At 42.5% G+C, this 7578-nt stretch overlaps 1 long non-coding RNA gene across 1 annotated transcript; it reads left to right on the plus strand.

The window, feature by feature from the left end:
* The first annotated feature begins 2996 nt into the window (after window positions 1–2996).
* Window positions 2997–4876, plus strand: LOC118650037. The gene is made up of 3 exons (XR_004965836.1): window positions 2997–3101; window positions 4071–4162; window positions 4709–4876. It is a non-coding gene; the product is annotated as an uncharacterized LOC118650037 (long non-coding RNA).
* Window positions 4877–7578: the final 2702 nt, after the last annotated feature.

Raw genomic sequence — 7578 nt, forward strand, 5'->3', positions numbered from 1 at the left:
AAGCCATGATGGCAGGGCCAAGGTAGAGGCAGTTAGGGGCCAAGAGGGGAAGGCAGTTGTGGGTGATCAGGCTGGTGGGGGGGGACATTGTGGGTGATCAGGTGAGTGGGGGGGGCAGTTGGGGGTGAGCAGGCTGGCAGGCAGAGTGGTTAGGGGCAATCAGGCAGGTAGGCAGGTGAGCGGTTAGGAGCCAGCAGTCCTGGATTGCATGAGGGTTTAAACCAGCAGTCGGACATCCCCCGAGGGGTCCCAGATTGGAGAGGGTGCAGGCCAGGCTGAGGGTTGCCCCACCCCTGTGCACAAATTTTGTGCACTGGGCCACTAGTTTAATGTAAATTAGTTATACCTACTACCTGAGATTACTTGAGAGGGTTCAGAACTTGTACTAGAAGAGGAAATGAAATGGGCACAACAACTAGAACAGTATACAGTTGGGCATTTGGAAGGGTGTTCTAGAGAAAGCTAGAGTGTGATTTTGTTAAGTAGAAAGAATGAGCTGGAAGTCTATATACACAGAGTCTTTGTTACTGCCATATGGGCTTTTTTGAGGCTTGTGAAAATCACAGTGAAGGAATGGCATTTCCCAAATAAACATCGTGAAGTTCTTGACAATTTTTTTCTATAGGCAAATGTTATCTAAACAAGACATAAATGTGATTTGTTCATGTTTGGAGGCACCACAAGAAGTAGTCAAAAAACATAATAGTAGCTGACCAGAAGAAAGCGAACACTCAACAGTCTTACCCTGAGCCAGGCACTGTTCTCAGTACTGTGCAGTTGTGGCTGATTATCCTCAGGACAACCCCGTGAACTAACAGATGAAGAAAATGAGATGAAAACAGGTTCAGTTAACTGCCCAAGATTATTTAAGTTAGACAGTGGCAGAACTAGAGCCCGTGTTCTTAACCACTATGCTATGAAAGCAGTTTAATAGGATATTAAATGAGTCAGAAATAGAAAATTGGTGCTAAGTCCTCCCACATGTCACAGTAATTTCCTGTTTTTGAATTGGTCCCTGCCATTAAGACTGGGAGATTCACACTGATTCTACAAAGATTTAAATAAAGAAATGCAATCTCTGAGGGAGAATTTCTCCACGAGGAAAGAAAGGGCCTAGCAGGGGAGATTTGGCTAAGAGACACAGAAAAATGATGATAAAACAGAAGGCTGGAATCCAGGCTCTGGAACAACCATTCCAACCTACACCAAAGGGTTAAGTCTGCAAAATCTAGTAAGAAAGTCGAAAGCATCTCCAAAGGCCCTGGTGAGGTGACCCAAGTAGGCAGGTAGGAAACAAAAGGGACAAAAATGTGAGGCAACAACTACTCATTGTGTGAAGCCAAATCCGGTTGACTGAATACATCACACACCTCTAAATTACCTGCTTCATGGTTTACTTGTAATTTGGTGAAATCACTTTGCCCAATAAGCATCTGTGTACTAAGAGACTTGTGCTGAAGACCATTAGTGGGGCAATACCATGGAGAAACAAAGGAAAAGATGCCTTTCCTAAGGTCTCACCCTTTTGAGAAGAGCCCAGAAATTCCTTCACACCATCTGTGAAGGAACTAGCAGCTCACAAGAGGGAGCCTTCTCTGTGGTCCATTCTATTACCATGGTTCCTTCTTCTTGGCAATTATGCTTAACAGGAAACCAGGATTCATCTTCCCAAATTTTGGCTTTGAGATGCACCAGGAAATAGCATGTGGTGTTGTGATTTCTTGATCACACAACATTTGCTAGTCCACCAGATCCACCGTGGCCGAGCTTAGAGCTCAATAACCAGCATCATCACCAAGCTTCTCAGAGCTTCTCACTGAGGCCCAGGACAGCAGTGATACATCTATTTCAGGCCACCGGGGGGAGGTAATACTCTCTCAGAGCCTCTCTTACCAAGCAGTGTTATTTTTGCAAAGAGGTAGCCTGCTGGACACAGAAGACAAAAGTCAGCACTCAAATGAGCCAGCTCCTAGGTCCCTCCCTGAAACTCTCCAGTCTTGAGAGTGTTTTCTTGGTACTCAGTATCCACCTGAGACCTCTGGTCCCATCCACCTGCTGTTTATTCTGGCTGAAATGTCCTTCTCTAATCTCTCTTCTTCTTTGGATCTGTCTATTCTTAGTCATACTGTAGGAATTACCTTGGTCACCTCCTCTAGGAAGTCAACCCTGACTGCCCCAAGGTTATAGTATAATCCACTTATATCTATGGTCCCTAGCACCCTGTGCTCACCTCATTATAGCATTTATCAAGCTATGTTGCAATTTCTTTTTTACTTTCCTCCCACTAGCCTATAAGCTCCATGAGGGAAGGGTCTGCATCTGGTTCATGGCTGACTGATAACCAGTACTCAATAGAGTGCACATTCTGGACCTTGACAAATATTTGCAAGAGGAGTTAATGTTGGAACCCAGCTGATGTAGAGAAGTGAAGGCATCATTCAAGAACACAGTTGATGTCAGACAGGCCTGGGTTAGAATTCCAGTACTGCCACATACTAGCAAAGTGATGTTAGACCTACCAAAACTTTAATTTCCTCATTTATAAAATAACAACCACAACAGTGACAATATATAATAATTATTAAGTTTGTGTATATTACTGTACCTATATCAGGATTGAAATCAGGGTTAAGTGAGATATTCTTAGTGCTTACAGCAGAGCTTGGCACCTTCTAAAGCAGGGGTCCTCAAAGTACGGCCTGCCGGGTGTTTTTGCCGCCACTGCCTGTCCTGCTTAGCAGCCGACTCGTCCTGGGCCCGCAGTGCACATGTGTGGAATGTCTGAGGGACAGTGAACTGGCCCCCTGTTTAAAAACTTTGAGGACCTCTGTTCTAAAGGCTTGACAAATATTAGCAATACACCCTCCCTTTCTCCGATGCTGGCCTAGTTTTTCCCCTGCTCAGGTGGGTTTTGAAAAGAAAAATTATTAATATGTTTAGAAAATCCTAAAATTCATATTTGAAGAAAACCAAATGGAATTATTTTTCAAAGACAGCCTCCAGTTGGCCAGAAGCACTTAGTCATCTCTTACAAAGATGAGTTAATATCTATCACGCTCTCATCCGGAATGACTCACAGTGACAGCGTCTCATTTCCAAGGGTGAGTTTGAAGTGTTTCTCCAGTCATTTTTTTACTTACAAAACTCACCATTAGGTGGCAGCCAAGCCAGAGTTCCTCAGAGAGAGCAGCCTGACTCTTGAAAGCAAGGCCACTTGCAGAGGCCATGCTGTCAGAGGCAAACATCTGACTCACCCTGGGAGTGTTAGCTCAGAAAATGGCAAGGGCTTATTTAAACAGTGTGTGAAATATAACATCTCTGGGCCCAGAGTAGTACAATAGATATGGTAAGCATGAGTGTCATCGCCCCAGAAATAAAAAAATTAATGTGGTTGATAAATGAAGACATCAGAGCTTATAAACTATTTTAGACACATGCTATACATTTGATTCCAAGATAATTAATTGATATTGCAGGCAACCTCACCAAGTCAGATGTCTCCCCTCCCTGCTTGAAAGCCTACAATGACCCCATTTGTCAACCAGTGGTGGGAGTAGGGGGTGAGAGACTGATGTCAGGAACTTCAGTGGAGCGATCATGGTTTGAGAAAGCACATACAATACTCGCTTCATAATATACTAGTAAAGGCAGGAAAGTAAAGCTTGATGGAATCTATCCAGTGGCTATACGCAAAAGATAAGAGTGAAAAAGCACTGAAAGGACATGGATTTTTAAAAAGATATCGGGAGCATGGCATAATATTAACAACAGCAATGATAATTGGCACTTATCAAGTCCTTAATATGCACAGTGCTATCTGCCTTACTTACATGTTTTATCTCATTTAGTCCTCATAATCCCCATGAGGTGGAAATTATTAATATTCCCATTTGACAAATAAGCAAACTAAGGCTCAGAAAACTTAAATAATTTGCCTCAAAGCATACAGCTAGAATCAGAGACAGTATTCAAATCTCAGCATCCTGACTCCAGAGAGTACAGGACGTCTGAGGTGGTTGGCAGGACTCCTGAATGCCCTGCAGTTATTTTCCTGCATCCTCTTTTCCCAGGTGTACCCAGACCTCTTGGGGAACTAAGTTGCCTGCAGAAGAGCAGCTTCCTGGGCTGGCTGGACATTCCAGGAGCTGAGGTGTCACCAGAGGTAACACTGAAGGAGGAAGGGACTAATGGATAAACAGCTCTGTCAAACAGGTACTCGTGCCCTAGCCGGTTTGGCTCAGTGGAAAGAACATCAGCCTGTGGACTGAAGGGTCCCAGGTTCGATTCCGGTCAAGGGCACATGCCTGGGTTGAGGGCTCCTCCTCGGCCCTGGTTGGGGCATGTGCAAAGGCAACCAATCACTGGGAAAATATCCTCAGGTGAGGACTAAAAAAACAAACAAGAACAACAGGTATTTGTCCATGGCTGAGTACAAAACAAGACATTTACTATTCCAAAGTGAAAGCCTCCAAATTTAGAAATCTCCAGCCCAAGTTGAGATTATTAAAATACTTGCTCTGAAAGCCTTGGGAATCTCTTTTCCATATTCCTTCTTTAAAGGGCAGGGCCCTGAGCTCACTATGCTGGCTCACATGCCGAGGCTTTGCACCTGTCCTGTTGGCCACTTGTCATCAGCTCAGACCTTGTTTCCTCTGCAGAACTTCACTGCCACCACCAGTGTTCCATGTGCTCTCTTCTCTGCTCCTAGGAGATTCTGCAGCAACTAACACTGGACTTATCTGACTGCATTTACCTATTTTCTGCCCCTCACTGGACTATGAGCTCCCTAAGTAAGGGCCTAGATCTGCCCTTCTTCATCCTCAACTGCTCAGTCCAACCCAGTGCCTGGCACAAAAAATACACCATTCAGAATGTCTACCAGGTGAGTAAGTTCTTAAATACCTGCTTGTTCTCTGGTTAGAGAGTAAAACACCTTCAGCCATAAAACTGGTTCAAATTTAAAAGCAGGAGCAGGCTCTTTGAAATCCCAGTTCTGGGCTCCTAGTCTTAGCTGCGTTCCAAGACAAGGAAGAGCCTGGGACATGCTAGACATCTATTACAGGGAATCTGGAATGCCACCCCAGGGGCTTCCTTAGAGCCTGTGGATACTTGACTAGAGGTCCCCGTCTGTAGCAAGGAGTCAGGGGGAAGTCCCTCTGGCTCCCATCTCCCTCTGGTTCTCAATAATAGCAAGAGGGTTCTTCCTGAAACGAACCCAGCAGTCAGTTCGGTTTTCTGTTCACAATTAACTTTCAGGTTGTTGGTCTTCTTTAACCGTGTGGCACTGCAAAACTGTAGCTTACACCCCTGTCCTAAATCCCTTACAGATACAGATGCATGCATTTTTTAAGTGGAATTTATTGAGTTTATCGAATCTGTACATTGATGTTTTTCATCACATTGAGGAAATTTCCAGACAAAGCCTGGGGTAGTGGTGACTTCACCGAACTGGTTTTGGGGTGATTTTGAACATTGCTCCTGGCTTCCTGAGCTGGCCTATTTAGTCCTTTATGCCCCCTCCCCCCACTTAAGATTTTGTAAACTATCTCGTGTTTTAAAATAAATCTGTTGTATGTTTAAAACAGCCGTAATTGTTTTTCTAGTGCTTGCAACTACCGATCTTGCCTGAAGCACCCTTACCCAGAGACAACCACTGTTGCTATTTTGGTGAATATTAAGGGGTTTTTACATATTAAAAGCCTTAAATTAATCAATGGAATTTTTTCTTTCTTGAAATCCAATTAATGAGGAGATAGATATTTGCTAGACCTCTTTTGGAAACCAAAAGCTTTGCATAAACAGAGTCAGCCTTATGTTATACACTAAATGATTTTTCATAAGGTCACATGACCTAAAAAATGTTTATTCCAGATCTTTTCTAGGCTTCCAAATAATCTGGGGAAATTTGTTAAAAAGGTAGATATCCAGACCCCAATACATTCCCCAGATTTATTTTTTCAAGTGTCCCAGGAGATTTTGTTATCCATCATTGTTGGAGGACCTTTGGTCCTCAGGACACCTCCACTTAAATGTTTCACTACCCCCATGAAATGTGTCCCAACCTGACTCCTTATTTGTTTATGGCCAAGTGATATTCCATTGTTCAAATGTACCACCATTTCTATACACTCATCTACTGATGGACTCTTGGGCTGCTTCCACCTCTTAGCTATTGTAAATAATGCTACAATGAACATGGGGGTGCATATATTCTTTCCAATTGGTATTTCAGGTTTTTTCAGATAAATTCCCAGAAGTGGAACCTCTGTGTCATAAGGCAGTCCTATTTTTAATTTTTTAAAGGTAACTCCATACAGATTTCTCTGAAATCAATAAAAACATATTTTTAAAAAAAAATAAAGTAAGCACTCTATTATTATAGTTTCAGTTAATGGTAGTGAATAAGCTGAGTCATTCAAGTTGAAGACCTAGGGCTCATCATTGATTCCTATATTGTCCCTCCATATGAATTTACCAAGTCCACTGACTCTACTTCCTTGATATTTCTCACACCAGATATTTCTTCCCATTCTCACTGCCCATTCTATAGTTCAGGTCTTCATTGGTGCTTATCTGGATTACTGGCCTCCCAGTAACCCCTCTTGACCTCCCAATCCTTTCTCCATGGTACTGCCAGAATGATATTTCTAAAACAAATTGTATCACAACAGTCCTCATTGCCTTCAGAATAATATACTTACTAGTTGTGGGACTTTGAGTAAGCTACTTAACATCTCTTGCCTCCATTTCCTGATCAATAAAATGGGAATAATTATCATACCTCTTACAGCTATTGCAAACATATGATATAGTTCATGTGTGATGTGCCTGGTGCATGATGTACACTTTGAAAATATTACTTCTAGTTATTTGTTTCTCATGTTCATTATTTGCTGATACCTGTAGTGATTCTGTGATGCTGGTTGTGTCTTCAGCATCCTATTATTTTCCTTATTTTAAAGAGTATCTTAAGTCTCAGCCATGTAGTTTGGGTTCAGTTGACCCCACTCCAACTCTAGGAGTGAGTCCCAATTGACTTAAGCCAATTTAGAGTATCACCTTAAGTCAAGAACAATGAGAACCAAATTTAATTAATTTCGGTGGTTCAGTTTTTATTATTAAAGTATGGGCTTGCCCTGGCCTGGTAGCTCAGTTGGTTGAAGCATTGTCCCATTCACCAAAAAGGTTGTGGGTTTGATTCCAGGTCAGGGCACATACCTAAGTTTCAGGTTCAATTCCTGGTCGAGGCACATAAGGAGGCAACTGATGGATGTTTATCTCACATTTCTCTCTCTCAATCTCTCTCTCTCTCTCTCTCTCTCTCTCTCTCTCTCTCTCTCTCTCTCTTTCTCTCTGTCTTCACTCATCTCACTTTAAAAATCAATGAATACATACCCTTAGGTGAGGATTATACAAAAAAAGTGGGCTATTCTTTTCTGGAGATCCTGAACAAGAATAGTTGGAACTATAGGCTGCCATTATAAGATCACACTTAAACTAGCTTTATTATGAAGCAACTCAATGAAAACAAAGTGCAGGCTTGGAATGAATCATGATTGAGCTGTTGATTTCAGGCTC

The sequence above is a fragment of the Myotis myotis genome, unplaced genomic scaffold (genome assembly GCF_014108235.1).
Source record: "Myotis myotis isolate mMyoMyo1 unplaced genomic scaffold, mMyoMyo1.p scaffold_m19_p_3, whole genome shotgun sequence".
In the NCBI taxonomy this organism is placed as follows: Eukaryota; Metazoa; Chordata; class Mammalia; order Chiroptera; family Vespertilionidae; genus Myotis; species Myotis myotis.